This window comes from Balearica regulorum, chromosome 5 (genome assembly GCF_011004875.1).
Source record: "Balearica regulorum gibbericeps isolate bBalReg1 chromosome 5, bBalReg1.pri, whole genome shotgun sequence".
NCBI lineage: Eukaryota > Metazoa > Chordata > Aves > Gruiformes > Gruidae > Balearica > Balearica regulorum.
Genome location: NC_046188.1, coordinates 56,919,496 through 56,938,208, shown reverse-complemented (window position 1 = coordinate 56,938,208; position 18,713 = coordinate 56,919,496).

Sequence of the window (18,713 nt, the reverse complement as noted above, 5' to 3'; positions counted from 1 at the left end):
TCACTTCAACATATGAGGTGAAACCGGGCTTCAGTGGCCAGACTAAACTGTAGTTGTTTTCTTTGATCCTAAGGGGCAATATACTAAAGACATATATTTGGCTGGTGCAGATGCATAACATTTGTTTCTTCAGGCCGTTTGATGAAAGATGCTACCAGTATCAGAGGCTTCACAGTTTGATGACAGAATGAACATACTCTATATGAACAATCAGAAAATATAAAATTATTTTACTTTTTTTTTCACTTATATAATTCTGACTAATGCGTTATGTTCTATAATTTTTAATTCTTTACAACTTAGTAATTTAAACCTGTGTAACAAAATTCATGGAAGGATTATTCCTCCTAATTTGCTATCCCTTTTTATTCAGTGTGCAATGATGACAGTTATTATATACGATACCTAATCAAAGGGAATCTTATCCAAGGTATTTGTTCCCATACACTCATATTTACATCAAATAAAGAGTAATATTTTCTATAGATGTATGACTGCCCTCATCCCTAACATGGAGCCTAAGAATCTGGCTGGATTTTCTGTTTTGATACATGAAGATATAAAACTTCTATGCATACAAAGGTTTAAATGAAAACAAAAATAAAGGGAGAAGCAGTGTAGGTAAATCAAGCCCATGGTAGATTTTACACTCAGCAAAGGAAATAAGACAAATGACCATGTATGACACCATAAGCTAAGGCAGTAAGCAAACTAATCTACACTGGTCCTGCTTTGAGTCAGCAATGTGCCCTTGTGGCAAAGAAGGCTAATGGTATTCTGGGCTGCATTAGGAAGAGTGTTGCCAGCAGGTCAATGGAGGTAATTCTTCCCTCCTTCTCAGCACTGGTGAGCCTGCATCTGGAGTAGTGTCCAGTTCTGGGCTTCCCAGTACAAAACAGAGATGGATCTACTTCCTACTGGCCAACAACCTCTAAGATGATGAAGAGACTGGAACATCTCTGATCTGAGAAAAAGCTGAGAGCGCTGGGATGGTCAGCCTTGAGAAGAGAAGGTTTATATGCTTACATATCTTAGAGAAGACTTATGTACTTATCAATATATATAAAAAAATGTCTGAAAGTATAAAGAAGATCAAGCCAGGCTCTTTTCATTGGTGCCCAGTGCCAGGACAAGAGGCAATGGGCACAAACTGAAACACAGGAGGTTCCATCTGAACATCAGGAAACTCCTTTTCTACTGTGAGGGTGGTTGAGCATGGATTCAGGTTTCCAGAAATTTTGTGGAGTCTCCATCCTTGGAGATATTAAAAAAGAAGTCTAGACATGGTCCTGGGCAGCCTGATCTAGGTGGACCTGCTTGAGCAAAGGGACCGGACAAGATCATCTCCAGAGGTCCCTTCCAACCTCAACCATTGTGTGATGACTGAAGATAAATTACAACTTCAAGGGCAAAGACCCTTTTTGTTCTCCGGAGGAAAATATAGTCTACAGCTATTCCAATTTTAGAGACTCTTGCTTACCAGTATAAGCAATGCTTACTATCCTTCTAAGTACATATTTCTTAGTCAATGATTTAGTTTGAGCTCCTATTTCTGTCAGCAACACTTGGGGCTGAATTGAAGATCAATAGTTTTGGGGTGCTGAAGGAAAAAAATAAACTATTAGGCACTGTCTTATAGTTTTCCTATTTCATGATGACTAGTTTTATGTACTTTATTAACTCATTTAAAGAGAGGTTAGTTCTAATAATGAAGGATAACAGAAGTTTCTCTTTGAAGATTTGCTTGCTTTGTAAATGTACCACTCCTTTATTTGCTGTACTCATAGGAAAGAAAAAAACTTCAAAGAGCTTTGCTATTTGATTCTGAGAAATATACAGTCTCTTAGCCTGTCTGCCTCAATTAGCAGTTCCCTTCTTTATTGGTGAATTCCAGGCTTGGCTGTTTTTGCTATCCAATGATTTTACCTCTGTGGTCTGCTCCTCTTTTTAGCATTAACATTCCAATTGCACTTAAGTCTCAGTCATGAGTAGGTCCCTGCTGTGCTAAGTGCTTTATGGACACGTGCCTCAAACAACTTAGAAAAAGAGGAAAAGAAACAGTAGTTCAGAAAAAGTCAGTGGTAATGCTACAAATGGAGTCCAGGCCTATATTTTGGACTAATACTGTGTGCATGGGAGGATGCTGGATGCCTCTGTGTCCTTCCCAGCCCACCTCCTATAAGCATAGAGTATCTAGTCCAGCTTAGAGCAGGAAAAAACAGAACAAGAAGTTTATTCATTTATCCTTTCAAAACGGCAGTGAAGTTAATACTACCTGAAGTTACAGAATTTGTGCTTCTTGCAGTAACTTTAGAGAAGCAGCCATGGGAAACCTTGTACCATACTTTGTGGAGGCCTGTCAGGAAAATAAATCCTGCAGAATACAGGAAAAAAGACTGTGGAGTCTTCCACTAGAATAAACAGGACTCTGACTCAAATTTACCTGCTTGTGTTTGTGCAGAAAAGAGGATTTTACAGGATTATTCTGTAAACCTTCAGAGAAACCCCATAGAAGAAATATAGTAAGATTAATATTCATTATATAATTCTAAAGAAGGATCAATTAATTTCCGAAATACCTCTACAGTGTATATGATGTAAATTAGTGATATTTTTATTTCTGAATTTAAAATGTTTTCTCCTCCTCATAGATATTTTTGTTTTAAACAATACAGAAGAAAAAAAACCTTTTGTAATATAAAATCAAGATATCCAGGAAGACACTTATTCTTCTCTATTTCATGGTACAGCTCAGTTTGATGTAGAATTTGTTTTAAAGTAATTTTGACTACTTTTTTGATTACTAATTACATTAGTTTTGTGATGGGCTTTTTTAGAGTCAGTTTGTAAAGCTTTTGTGTTCACTCATGAGTAATGTCTCGAGTAATTACAGAGACTTAGTGAAATTCTCAGCAGTATGAAGAGATTATTTCAGAACCCAGCCTATAACTTCAGTAGACAGGGGATGGTACTAGCTCTTTGAGATGGTCCATTCATTTTTTTTATTTCTATATTAAAAATATGTAAATATTTTATTAGGCATTTTTCTGTTTTTCAATGTTTGGCTTTCAATTTCTTGAAAAATCATACCTCTTATTGCAAGCCTGAAATCTGTAGATTCTACTACCAAATTGCCAAAATAGTGATTTGGATATTTTGATGTTCTAAGACCACTTAGCTTCATTACAGATTACATTATTCGTACTTCTCTGCACTGAGCTGTGCATACCTACCAGCTGTTATCCATCACTCTCTGTAGAAAAGGAGAAAAACTAAATCTCTTAGTGATCACATTGTGTAGGTATGAATTGATGAATTATTTAAAGGAGTAGTACCCTCTTATTTACTGACAAATATGTTTAATGCAAAGGTGCTGGTTTTTTTTTTCTTCATTTTAAACAGAGAATTTATTCTGTGCTACTGAAGGTAATTATTTTTCTATAATTAGAAAGCAGTCATATTTCATATTATACAGGTACCTTTTGGCCCTATAGGATAGAAAACTAGTATCGATAATTTCTCATTGTTTTCTGAACATTTTCCATCTGTATTTTAAATGAGCTTTTGTTGTTCCTGTTAACAACAACAAAACCTCAGCTGAATTCTCAGCTACCTAGTAACAATGGCCCAATTTTCATCCTTGCATCCTTTCATTTTGAAATTGCTTGTGCAGGTGGTTGCTATACAGTTCTTTTCCTTTTACACAACTATAATGCACATGATTTGTTACCAGTCTGATTTGATACCAGGCCACTTTGCAGGAATTGCACTAGCGGAAGTCTTGATTGATTGATTGATGATTGATTCCTTGCTGACCACTGCTAGCATGCCACGGGAGCATTCTCCATGCCTATTGTAGCATGTCTGACTGTCCCTTTGATGTAGTTGAAGTCTGTCCTTTGCAGCTTTTTTGGCATCAGTGTTCAAATGCTTTGTCTGAAGCAAGTCGTTGTCCAAATGAAATTGCAAGGCATTGCCTCCAAGTTTGAAAAGCCATTTTTTTCCTCAATAGGTCTGTGTCTTGTGTGTTCCCTTTCTCCTACCCTCTCTATGTTCTTCCTCCCCTTCTAATATCTGTCAGATGTATGGCTAAAAAGTAATCATCAAAAGATCTCACATTCTAAAGCACTACCTCCAACTGAATTTTTTCATGGCTGTCTTGTTACTGTCAGGAAAAGGACAGGAAAAATGGAATGTTTCTAGTTGGGAAATTATATTCTACTGTCAAGATAAATGAGCAAAATTATGTCGGTATCCTCTAATATTGTTTTGACATGTACATTTCTACCTAAGTCATTACATATATTAGCAATGAAATACAAAGACCCCCAATTTTTTCTAGCAGTACACTCCAATCCAGACTCAGAGAACAAGCTAAACCAGCATGACGGTTTCTAATTTCATTGTATTCTCTCATGAACACATAATATGACTATGGTGTTTGAGATATAAACACAGTATTATTTCCAGGAGAGAGAGATTAGACACTCACTGCACAAAGTATATAGCAGTTATTAGATAGTAACTATGTGGGAACTATAAGTCTTAAGTTCACTGTAACTTCACTGTAACTCTTAAGTGGAAATGTGCAAACTGGTCTGCTTCTCAGAAAAGTCTTGAAGTGTCATAACTGAGATCCCAAAGAGCAAAGTGCACACATTCATTAGCTGTTTTGGAAAACCTTGACTTTACACATTAGAGTTTGGTGGATTAGTGGGGGAGGGAGAGGGCTGTTGTTGGTTGGGGTTTTTTTGCACGGGGGGGTAAGTCGAGCATGACAACGGACAAAGAAGAAAAGCTTTTTCCTGCAAACTTGTTCCGTTTCTATTTGGCAAACGTCTTCCCCTAACTTTTTTTTAATGACAGTTGAAAACATAAAGTACTGGACTTCCAAATATCAAAGGAGTTGAACAAAGTTACTGTCTTATAGGATACAATAGACAGAGACAACCTGTGTGTCAGCCATCTGTTTCAGAACAGGCCTCCACTTTAGGTAGTGGTTAAGAGTTATCAAATGGATAGCACTAGAAAATGTCATTCTTATCATAAGTAGTTCAGGCATATTCCCTCCATTGATACTTGAACATAAAAGGCTAAATTCTTTGGGAATGTTACTAACCAGAGATAGAGGATAAGCATGGTCGCAAATCTTTTCTCCCACCCTACAAAACCAGAAATGAATGTTGTCATATTTTTAACTATGTTTTAACCTGTGTCTTGTTTATCTCCCTGGGAACTGGAAAAACAATTTTGTTTTTTTTCAGCTATCCACATACAATATGCGAAAAGCAATTGACAGCAAATACCAATGGTAAGCAAAAAAGGTTCTTGCTTTTGAGGACAGTTGCAATTCAGAGGCTAGGAATATGGGAGAAAACAGTGCTTGGTGTATATATGAGCTCAGTAAAAGTGTGACCTAGCCATGGAGGAACCTGCACAGAAGCTCAGAAGTACAGGACAAATGTAGAAATGGTAACTGGCTCTAGGGTAATTAAAATAGAAGTGGTTCTTTGTATAATTAAAACAACCTGTCTTGATGATCATTTTTCTGATTCTAAGTAAGTAGGGGTTATAGGATCTAAGTTGAAGAGTTGTATACTCTGAACAGAAAAAAGAAGCATATCATTAGGAGATGGCTAGCTGATGACCTAATGTGACAGAGCTGGCTAGTGACAGCATTGAAATCCTGGGTCATGGTTGCACTCTAGCCAGTAAACGTTCCTGCATTCCCCTAGCATGTACTTCTTCAAAATGTTGAGTCCTGTTTGCAGACCTTCTGTCATAAAGCTATGGTGATAGTCAGTGGGAAGAAATAACTCAATGCAAAAGGTATTTTGGGAGATGTTCACAGTGCTAGATGATGCCAATTCAGTCTCTAGTACTCAAGCAATCTTTATCCTAAGGGAACAGGGGAAGAAAAAGGTCCACGAGGATAATATTAGTGATCAACTTTTTTTTTTTTTTCTTTTTTTTTTTTTGGTGTCTACAAGAGATCTGGGGATATTTTCCTGTAGGAATGTATTTAGTTTTATAGCCTTGTTTCCTTATGCAAGTAAGTGACTGTGATCTAGCAACCTGAGTTGAATAGCCAGTCCTTTAGGTCTTTCACAGGCTATGAATACAGTAAGAGCACTCAACCCTTCTGAAGATATGCAAATGTAGGCATTTAAAAGATTTACATTCATCTTTCACAGGCCTCAGAAATATAAATATGAAATATCCAGAACCTTGTCACTTCAGTAATAATTAAGCTGATGGCCTATTATGTTCGATTGCAAATCAATATAGTATCTTTTGGTGCCACTTGAGTTCTTGAGGGTTGGCTTGGGGCCAGCACTAGTTATACAATTGAAGAGCTGCAGCTGCATCGAAAACTTCTCTGCCATTTCCATTCAGAAAGAATAGACTGGTAACAATGGTGGCCAGCCTCTTCATGGTAATTGTGTGCAAGTACACATTTTGAAATAGTGTTTTTGTTCAGCAGGTGCTGTTATTTTAGTTTAATTTGAATTTTGAAATATGGAGGAGAGAAGGGGCCTAATCTTAACAGCATCTAACCTACAGCTGTTCAGAACAGGACAGCAAACAGCATATGTTGCTTAGATGAAAATCATAATTGCTTATTCTTCCTGGTATATTAGCAGACCAGTGCTGAGCCTCTGCAATTATCCACCATTTTCAGACTTTTACTTTACGAAGTGATCTACAATACTCTGGAAGAACAATTCTAGAACATCTGACTGTAAGTTTTCCCACAGGCAGCTACTTGGTTTTACATCAGAAAACAGAGAATAGATAGATAGTTCACCAAGGCAGTGTCAGAAGCACTGACCTCTAGAAATATCATTAAAGCAATGCAAAGTCTATGCTATTTCAGTCCACTGCAAAAGCTGAGGAAACAACTTGTAAAATGGTTATTTCTTGGGACCTTTGCTTGTTTGCCTATTCTCCTTTCAAATAAAAGAAAAGTCCATGGGGTTTGAGGAGGACAGAAAGGTCCAAATTTTTGGAGTGTATACATCAGTCAAAAATATTTACTGATTTTTATTTTTTTTGTCCAGCTTTCTTTTTTTCTATGACCTGTTGTTTGGAGATTTAAAATCTGAGATAAATTACCTGTATTTCTTGAAAAAAAAAAATCTCTGTATAAGCTTTAGAACTCAGGATATACTAGAAAAGGCAAAATGAGAAAGAAAAGGTGTGATTAGAGTCAGAGTTCAACACTTCAAATTAGTCTGTTTCAATGCATGTGATTGATTAACAAGATGCTGACAATGACACTTATCTTGAAAATTAACGGACATGAATTTTAAGAATTCCAGATAATTTGACAAAACTTGCATGGCCTAAACTAAGGTACACTATTTAGCTCTTTGCGAGATCAGGGTTTAAATGAGAATTTCATGTGAATTAACATCTTTGGAATTGAAACATTGTTATTTAGATGCTTTAAAATTGATCCTTTTCCTCATGGGTAACTGTTTATGCCCAAGTCTTCACAGTGTTAATTATAGAATTAATACCATGTAATTTAAGTCACACAACAGTTTGGCTCAAGCAAATTCATTAAAGGACCTCAATGACTGTTCCATATATATAGTACTATTTACTTGTTTCTTCTTTGGGATTTGTAAAAACAATATAAGAGTTTTTTCAGAACTAATATCCTGTAAATTTAATCAAATATTTTCTAGCTGTAATTTCATTTAGATCAGGATCCTGAGGGAAGGGAGAGACATGCATACATATTACTGTGCTGCTTGTCAGCTCCACTGAAAATGCTAGTTTTGAACTAACCTCTGAGGGAAACATAAAATAATACACTTGCAATTCAACATGCAAATAAAAACAAAGAATAAGGTTTCTTCATGAAATATTTCCCTGGAAACCCAGAGGTTTATATTGTTGAAAATGTTAAAGGAAAAAAGTATGATACATGAGACAAGCACTGTCTGTTTTTGACAAAATAACTTCTTTAAAAAATGAGATGCCTTTTTCTTAACATTTTCTAAAAGAAGACAGAAAGTCAAAAGTACTGAATAATGTACAAGATGATTTTTTTTTCATACATATCAGGGAAGGCTGACTAGGTGAGGTGCTCTGCTAGGTCTGCTACTCATGAATAAAGAAGAACTAGTTGACAGTCAAACAGTCAAAGGCAGCTTTCGTTGCAGTGACCAGGAAGTGGTGGATGTAAGCAGAATAAACCCCTTAGTTTTCACAGTTCTTCAGACCCTTATTTAAGGGACTAAAGGGTAGGGTCCCATGGGAGGCTACCCTTCAGGGCAGAGAAATTGGTTAATTATCAAGGGCAACCACCTCAAATCACAGCAATGACATATTCCAGTGGACAAGAAAATGAGCAGGCATGGCAGAAGGCCATCTTAATTGAACAGTGAACTCCTGACCAGGCTGAAATGTAAACGAGAAGTGTATGAGGTGTGGAAGCAGGCACAGGCTGTGGAAGAACAGCCTGCTTGCAGACATGAGAATGTAATTAGGAAGGCCACAACTTGGATGGAGATAAAGCTGACAAGAGAGATGAGTTGTCAAGGTCTTCTACAGGTACGTCAGCAACAAAAATGAAAATGAAGAAAATTCTTGTCCCACTGCTGAATGGGGCTCGTAATCTTGTGGTGGGCTACTCAATTCCTTCTTGTCTCAGTCTTTACTAGCAAGATCTGCTCTAGCTTTACAGGTCTCTGGGCCTAGTAGCAGAATCTGGGAGAGAAAGGTACTACCCATGGCAGAGGCAGATTGAACTAGAGTTTAACTAAGAATGTTTGCAAGTCCATGGAGACAAATGCAATGCATCCAAGGGTGCTGATGAAGCTGGCTGACTCATCAGGAGGCCTCTGTCTTTTTGGAAATGTAGTGTTCTCTGGGGAAAGTCCCTGAGGTCTGCAGAAAGGCAGATCATATGCCCATGTTCAAAAATAGGCAGGAAAGAGGATCTGAGGCTGGTCAGCCTAAGAAAGTAACATCAAAAATCTTTATGGAAGCCAAGCACATGAAAGACAGGAAGGTGGTTGAGAACAGTCTGCAGAGACTTATCAAGAACAAGTGATTTCTGATCAACCTCATTGTCTTCTATGAGATAATGATTAAATATGCAGAAAATTGGAAGAGCAGTGTGCGTTATCAACCTTGACTTTAGCAAGGTTTTTCACATCTTTGCACAGTATCTTTATAGCCACATTTGAGAGACATGGACTGGATGGGTGGACTACAAAGTGGTTGGACCATAGTGATCAGTAGTTCAAAGTATTAATTGCATCTGGTTACAAGTGGCCTTCCTCTGGGGCTCATACTTTTTAATGTTCTCGTCAATGACCCACGCAGCATGCTGGAACGCATTCTCATCAAGTTCATGAATGACCCAAAATTTGGGGGAGTGGTTGCTGTCATGAAGGTGTAGGCAGCCATTTGAGATAACCTCTAGAACCTTACTGCAATGGAGAAATGGACTGAAAAAAACCTCACTGAAACTTGAAAAAGAGAGAGAATGTCCTGTAGCTGGGGCAGAAACACCTCATACATCAGTAAAGGCTGTGAGCCTTCGAAATTAGCTCTGCTTCGAGATAACTTCTAGAAAACCCTTTAAGCCTTATTTTTCCTATGATTTAGTCTGGAATCTCATGCACTCATAGGCTGTTAAAACCTGATCTTGACTCTTCTGCGTGGATAGCTAAGGACAGATTCCGGCCTTCAACTTCAGCTCACAACAGCTTGATGTATGGAAGAGTTTGTAGTAAACTTTCCAAGGATGTTCGCCTATTTTAGATTTAATGTGAGGGCAGAAGATCTATCCTTTCACCTCTGAAGTGACATGTCATTTGCACCATGTTAGTTCACCTGTAGGCAACAAGTCTAAAAATGTGGTAATCCCTTGTTGAAGTTACGCCATAGTGGAAGGTCACCTCTTTACACTCTCCACAACCATGTATGGTTCTCCAGTGCAGATTTTCCTTTCCACCCAGTTATAGGTAGCTGACTATATATTTTGGTTTTGTAAGTTGAGCATTCTAACATGCAAGATCTTTCAGCATAAAGCCTGCTAAACATATATAATCATCAAACTGTATAGGTTTAAGAAGTTATGGATACACTTAGAAGGAACTTTGCAAGTGGAACATAAAGTTAAATGATGTTAGAATACATAGGTTTATCGGATACTTCAGCTACCTGAAATGCACTTCATCGCTGTCTGACACAATACAAAATGCCAATTGCAGGTACTCCCCCTTTATAAAACACTGTGTTTCTAGAATCAATACCTGAAAAGGGCCTACAGGAAAAATGGAGAGGGACTGTTTACAAGAGCAGGCAGTGGTAGGATAAGGGGTAATAGTGTTAAACTGAAGGAGGGTAGATTTAGATTAGATCTTAGGAAAAAAAAAAATTTTACTGTGAGGGCGGTGAGACATTGGAACAGGTTGCCCAGAGAAGTTGTGAATGCCCCATCCCTGGAAGTGTTTAAGACCAGGTTGGATGAGTCTTTGGGCAACATGGCCTAGTGGAGGGTGTCCCTGCTCATGGCAGGGGGGTTGGAACTAGATGATCTTTAAGTTCCCTTCCAACACAAACTATCCTATGATTCTATTACTTCCAAGCATTGTGATTTCACTAATGGATACATTATGAAGAAATATAATTAGGGCTGTGCTGATGCATACAGGTCTTCAGAATTTTCTTTTGCTGCCATAGAGCAGCTGACCTCTGTAACATCTTCAGCTCTTCTTTCTCCTCCTCCCACTCCTCCCTTCCAGTCTAGGCAAACCTGTAACTAGATGAATTGTTTTGGGCATTTTAAAGCAGCAGTAGGACCCAAAAGAATTTTATATGGAACAAAGTCTATTAACCTCACCATATCCTATATAATCCCAGCAAGTATTTTAAAATTCCAGTGATAATAAACATCAATTTTTGTATATGTGTTTCCCTTACTATTGTACTCTCTTAGTCAAAGAACGTCTATATCTATTGATTGGTACCTCTGTCTGTTATAATTTTCCCTGATGTTTTGTTATGGGACAATGTTTTGGGAGCTTGAAACTTTGAAAAAAATATTACCTGCTTGCTTTGAATTTCAGCATGCTGATTGCCTGCATCAGATGGAATATTTTGGAGCATATCAGCTAAAACAGTTTAACCATATTTAAGAACAAGGCAACATTTAAAAAAAAAAGTTTCACTTACATTAAAAACTCCTGTTACTCTCTCCTTTTAAACAAAACTGGTATTTTAGTACTGAACATTTTTATCTTTGAGTGTTTGACTTTTAAAATGTAATAATATATCCAAATCTAATTTTTTCTCTGTGTATTCAGAAACTGAAGATAGATGGGGAAGAATCATGAATGAGGCTACCTACATGTTGCAGTGTACTAATGTTGTCAATACATTAACTTATGATCAGCAGTAGGCCTGGAAATCCCGTCAAGTCACAAGTTTCACAGTCTTTCTGTTAGGTATTTGCCTAAATATTACTGTTCTGAAACCACTTAGTGCATCAGAAGTGATTCAATTGAGCAACAGTAACGAGTACCACTTCTTTGTAATCACTCTCTAAATTACATGTATGTTTTGGAGGGAAGAAGCAGGGAATTAAAAAGCAAACACGCACCACCACCCTCCCCTCCCCCTGAATTATCTTGCAGAATTAAACCCTGAGCTTTTTTTTTTTTTTAAAAATAAAAATCTTATTTGTTTTATTCTGAGTAGGGATACAGAATGCATAGTGAGAGACATATGAAGAAAGAATGAGGAAGTAGGTGGAGGGCAGAAAATAGGTACATATGTAAACTGAAAGGTCACACAGCGGGCCTCTTCTTGTATTGACAGTTCTTGGATGGGATTTAGTGAAGTATTTTGTGTTGCTCAAATGTATTTTGGCAGGTTGTCTGCAGAGCTGACTGGCTGAGGCCAGTATGGTGTGAAGAGTGCTACGTGGACTGTAGCTCACTAGTTTGGAATTAGCACAAGAGGAACTTGATGCCTACAAAAGAATTCTTAAGATCTGTAACTTGTCCTTGGGCTGCTCAATGAACAGAAAGTGCTTCTGTAGACTCCTGTAGTCTGAAGTTAGAAAGGATTTTTTTGGTGACCAGATCCTCTCAGTCTGACTTAATAGAAGCTGAGCCACAAAAATCTTACTCAGATTGTCTAGAGTAAGACATTCAAGTAAGAAATAATAATATGATAATTACTTTGGGTTTTTTCCCATCCCTGGATGTTCTTGTGTCCCTTCTGTGGTTTGTTAGAAGTGTCCAGACAGTATAGTAATATATTTCTAATATCTGCTGTTTCATGATGTGAGCCTGGATCTCACTGCACTTTTTATTTCTTCTCTCCACTGCTGTTAAGGACTGTACTAAGAAAGTTTCCCAGTATTTCCACATTTAGTATTTCAAAGCCTTTTCTGAAATTTTATTGCCCTTTAGGTGCATTGGGTAAATATCCTTTGATAGCAATTATAGTTCTTCAGGGACTAGGGATATACTGTGGAGAACAGAGGAAATTTTGAAAGAAAGTCATGCCATTCATCAACTGACACACACACAAATATTCCATCAATTCATCTAGGACAACAAAATAAATTAGTTATGAATTATTTCAGCTAGCAATTTAGAGGTAGCAGACTGAAGATAGTGAGCAGATTTCAGCATCAATGAGATTCCTTGTTGATTATAGTATTTTTTTTTTTTTTTCAGAAATGACATCAGCCAATATTTTACAGAGTCCTTTTCCCTACTAAAATGGATTGTACTCCTCAGTTCCTTCCTCTTTTTCACTAGCAGGTCTCCAGCTGGTCTGGGAGGCTTATCACCTCTATCTGGTTATTAACAGTCCATTTGCTTAAGTACCTACCATAATTACTTTGTATGGTTCCTCTGAGAGATGCTTCATTTAAGGAACTCTAGGAAAAGTTCTGGAATGAATGACTGACCACACAGTCACGTATCTGCCACCTGCTAGCATCTCTTAAGCCAAAATAAGTTTGTAGGAGAGAGATCCTGCACTCATCTGTATTTTAAAGATTTTATTTCCCAGCTCTTCATTCACGTTCCCTATTCTCTTTTTAAACTGTCCTTTTTTTCCACCTTTAGCTCTTTACATAGAATCAGCACTGTATTCCAATACTAGCTGCTGTTCTAGATTTTGTAGGTAGGATACTGTGCAATACATAAACCAGAGGGATTGCACGAACTGAATTTAGCAGAACCTGGATCAGAACAGCCAGAAGAATGCTATGAGTAAAGGTCCACAAAGCCTCCTGAGAACAAAACATCACAAAATGGCTGTACTATGTAACACAAATCTGAAGAATGATGTAAGATGTAGTTCTGATTTGTTGATAGGGTATTTTTGCTAGCCTGAAGAAGCTGTTTCTTTACAGGAAGCACAAGTGTCTTGCTTTACCTTGGCATGTTCACATAACTGCATTGTCTCTACCTGAATCTTGTAACTCCATAGTCTAGAGAATAATCTTTATTCTCTAGAATAACTAGAGTTTATAGTAAAGTCTAATCTTTAGCATGTCATGTTAGTGGTTTTATTTCCTAGTTGTTTTAGTTTCGTACTCTGTAGGTTCACAGTCCCCATTTTCTTTAAACTTTAACATTTTAGGTAAAGTGAAATAGAATTCCTTTATTATCCCATTTAAATAAACAATACTATACCTTTCACATGTCTTGAATCAAAGCCCTGAACCAACTTCTTCAATAAAGTTAGGACCAGGTTAACTCAGCCTCTATACATTCTTTTCACAGTTTTGCTCTGAGTTTTGCATTTGTAACAGACCTTGAACTATAAATGAGCCAGAATACCTGTCTGTGCCCAGACACAAATTTTCCTGAAATAATGTTGTCCAGGATTTCAGGCTTTTTAGGCTCAAATGAGTACAACAGAAGGGATGAGACTGAAAACTGGATTTGAGAATGTAAATATGATTATAAAGAATGACAGGTAGCATTTCCCTTTTTTAATAAGAAGTTATAGTAGTTAAATAATTTGTATCTCTCACAAATTTCTTCCTAAGTGTCATACTAAACCTATCAAAGACAATGTAAAGACTCAGTGGATTTGGATACAAATACTGTGTTTCAGACTTCATGTTTCCTTTTTTGTGCCTGTGTTCCTAAAAAAAAAATTAGGGAAAAAACCCCACAACCAAACAAAAAAACCAAAACCAGCAATCCCAAAACAACACCACACTACTTATTGTGTTAGGTTTAATAGATGCACTCAAAGATTTCTGAATGTTATTCAACTGCCATTTTCTATAGGAGAACAGCAATAGGATATTTATCCACCAGATGTGACTGTAATGACTATAGCCATTAAAAAAAAAAATAAAAAGGCAAACTATCATTATGCTTAGGTCAGCCAATATAAAACATGATGAATGCTCTTGTTCAGTCATTTTCATGTATCACAGTGTAAGCGCAGTAGATTTCAGTCTTGTGGCCAGCAGAGAGATACCTTCTTGTTTATATCTTAAATATATCAGTCAAATAAGTATAGCACATTGAAAACAAATTTTGGACCCATGGATGAGGCAATAGTACACCTGTCAGAATAGACAGGTGCCATTAAAATAACCTTCAGCAGGGCATTATATAATTTGTACTTTTGTAAGCCTTTTCTGGCTAGTTCTAGAAATAGGAGTTTACACTGAAGACTGACAGAAGTTGAACTGGAGAGGTGTGAACAACATTACTATGGCAACATTAAATGTTGGGTATGTGAAGAGGCAGGTGAGACCCCTGTGGATCATCAAATGCCAACCTGGCTATTATAATGAATGGTAATTGGTTAAATTATTAAGCATTCTATTGCTTATCCCACAGTAACTAAATGGCCTTGCAGTTGCTATATAATTACTGAATGACTGATGGTCTGTGTTCTCCTTGTGATTTTTGTAGAGTCTTGTCTGTCTCAGTAACAAGAAGAGAGCCTAAAGCTTTCTTGCCTATCATAAGTCCTGTAAGGTGCTAAATGCCTTTGATTCATTGACTTTTATAATTAAGTTGGCATGTTGAGTTCCTCTGAGGACTGGTTATCAGGGTACTATAGAACAAAGTATTGCCACAGGAAATTGGCCTTTTGGTTAAGGTACTGATCTAAGATTTAAGCTTTGTTTATGTTCCCTGCTAAACCCAACAGAGAGTCTGGTTTGTACTCTAACTTATAATGTATTCAGATTACTAAAGCTCTTATTATAGCTTTTACCTGCATAGGTCCCATGGTGAGTGGTAAGTTTGTCCACTTCATTCAGCTCTGTTCTACTCTCTGAACAGCTGCTGAGTTGCAGCCAAGAGTCACGTTTGAGAGGTGCTCTTAATTGCCTCTGAGCCATTAGGCGCCACTTCTCCACTGAAATGAAAGCCAAGTGCACATACCTCTCTTTCTTCATTGCTGAAGTGGCAAATTCGCATCTCATCTAGGAAAGGGATGCTGTTAACCATTGCCTCCCATAGGCACAAGGGAGGAGTGCTGTCCTGTGTCCATACTCAATTTTGGCTGTGAAGTTGCAGCAAACAGCTACAACTTGCCCTTTGAGACTGGTACTATAGTTTATCTCCTCCCTTCCAGTACAGTGAAGCAAACTCCAGTATTAGCTGAGGAGGGCTTTTTTAACTCTCACTGCTCAATGCTAGCACAATTTGGGTCCCAATAAAGGAAAAGAAAAGAAGAACTTGGCACTCTTAACTCCAAGTTCCCTTACTAGCTGTTGCCTCAATCTACAGCCACCCAAGTGTGACTTTGAACAAAAAAGGGCAACAGGTTTGTTAGGTTAAATCTTCTGGATCAGACTAGATTTGATCTCTGTTATAAACATAGACTGAAAGAAATATGGATTCACTTTGGGGTTTGGCCACTAACTTGGTACATGAACTTGAATAAGTTTTTCTGTGTTTCCACACTCCATCTGTAAATCTTGCATAACACTTTCTTTTGACATCCTTTGTCTAGCTAGTCTGTTTAAACTTAGGGATGCAGTGTCAGTGGGGGGTTGGTTTTGTTGTGTATTTCTGCCAGACTTGGGTCATTAGATTGTCTGTTTGGGGCTGCCCAAGTAGTATCATAAAGTGTTGAATTTTGGTATCAGAACACACAGCTCATTCTGGTAGTCTGCTTTATACTGTATTTGATCCTCTTTATACTAGTCTACAGTAACTGCACACTGGGAAGGGGTTGGACTAATTTGTATGATACGCAAACTGCATCAGATACACCAATTAACTAAAACAGCTTTAGAACTAGTTATAAAAAGCGATTATGAGTTTTCTTCTGGCCAAACTTATAGTCCTTTGGCAAAAGGACTTAAAAATCCTGAGTTCTCTAGCCAAATGCAAAGTGTTAAGCATACTTGAACCAAACTGATAACAGGGCAGAATAGGCTATTTTAGGAGAAACTAAGAGGTCAGGATAAACATGCCCTTAAAAATAATAATAAAAGTCAGTGCTTTCCTTTTTAATGGAACTTCTGATCTTTTAGGACTCAGCATGTCCTGAACATAAGTGTCAAAGATAGCTCCCTCTCATGCCTTCATAGTTGAGGATGGGATTTGGCGTTGTGTTTTAGAGGATCTAGCAAGTTACACTGATGGAGATAGGAGTAGGTTTGAGTGTCTAATTAAGAAGAGGGATATGCCTATTAAATATTTAAGTACTGCAACTGGGAGTAAGGATTAGGGTTAAGAAAGCTTGGAGCTGCAGAACATGGGCTTATTACTCACTTCAGCAATGCCTGAACATGACTGTGCACAGATAGCAAGATTCAAATAACTCATTTTAACATTTTGGGTAGCCTGGACTGCTATTCTTTGCAGAAGCTTAGGCCAAGTGCTGAGAATGGAATTTGCGTTTGTTGGTGGAAGGATCACAGTCCTGAACTACTGTAGTAATTTAAAGGGTTCTGTGATTTAAATTGAGGGCTTGATGTCAACAGATATGCTTGTCTGATTCTTAATGTCTATGCAGTGATGAATTCCTGGGAGAGGTGGGTGTGAACAGGGTCAGGGATGTAGAGGTAGTTGCACCAACTGGTATAAATTTCTCCTTAATTTTTCAAACGCTAGAGCATGTAATTTTTTTAGTCAAGCATGGTATTGGATCTCAGCAAGATTGTGGTCACTGTGCATGTACTGTTGATGACTTCAGCAACACACAGAGTCGTAAAGTGTGGTTATCAATTGGTAGGAAAATCCGTTTCTTAAGTTGCAAGCATCATGGAGTTCCCAGTCTTTAGGGAAGGGTAGGGCTAAGGAGGGAAAGGCTGTAGAACCAAAGTCATTCTTGTAGTTTGACAGTTCTGATCAAGAAAACTGAGTGCAGTTATCAATAGATGTGAACATTGCCTTTTTTCCTCTTCAGACTGTGCTGAATGTCAACCTTTATATTGCAGACTAGGGCTAAAGTTAAGTAAATTCAAGGCTGCAAAGCACAGCTCATTGATTTAAGACAAAAGTCCTCACACAAGCTCAGAGTGGCTAAGAGGCATTCTGGACGGAATTAATTCTCTTGCAAAATGCTAAAATTCTCTTGGGAGATTAGAGTTAGCCTTCTGGAACCTAAGTGTCTTCCAGGTGTAACTGTAGTTGAATTCTGGAAGATGCTGTGAGGTGAGTGATACCCTGTAATACTTCTGTTTATTTTTCAGGGATTTGTGGGTGCCTATTTTGTACTCAAGTAACATCTTTCAGTTAGGATTAGGATCTTAGACAAGGAAAGCAAGAGCACAGAATTGCAATTCTTGCTGAAAGTCATGAGGTCGTGTAAGAGAAGACAGTATTTTTTCTAGAAGCAGTAGATTCCCTCACTTAAATTTAAGTTTAGGAGTAGAATTTAGACTAGAGTACAGCAAGCTGAGGTTGAGAGGTGAGATTGGCACCTATTTTAAGGTGAGCAAGCAGACTGAAACTAAATCCCAAAGTAAGTTTCAAGATTCTGTTCTTGCATTTCACTCCTCCTGTGTTCCTCATGTCTGGAATTGTGGCTGAAGGACAGGGTAGAGGCTGGAAATAGGGCTTTTTCAAACAAAGCCCTATGTAGTTTCCTGTAGATCTAAATACCCTATTGCTATTCTTAAAGCAGCAATGCTTCCTGTTCTTTGGAGATGACTAGGATTAGAGTAATGGCTGTTTAGAATGATTGCTGTTTTTTTGAGGTGGGGTGGGTATTTTTTTTGTTGTTGTTTTGGTTGGTTTTGTGGGGTTTTTTTGTTTGTTTGGGGTTTTTTTTAAGGACAACTTAATAAGGTTAAATTGAGGACAAGAGTAAAAAAATACTGCTACTTAATTTATAGATCCCAACTTCTATAATCAAGCCTAAGGTTCACAAGCTTATACCTGAGGATCACGTATTTTTAGCTGGTTCCAGTTAGGACATCTGACATAAATTGAGGCTAGATGTCAATATTTTTCAGTGTTTTATTCTCTTAATTGCACATAGGAGTGCGTTGTTCACTTTTGAGTAAGTCTAGGACTGTAGTTACGGTAGAGATTCAAGTTACAGTTAAGAATGACTGCAGAATAGATGGCTGATAGGGTGATTGTCTTATCTAAGATGGATGCAGATATCAGGTCATGTGAATGGTTTCCACTTAATAAGTCAGATAACAATTATTTCCCATCTTTCTGTTCAAATGAAAGGTTAAGTTCAGGGCTGAGCCTGAGCAAAGTTAGGGGTTGTGAAAACTACCATTA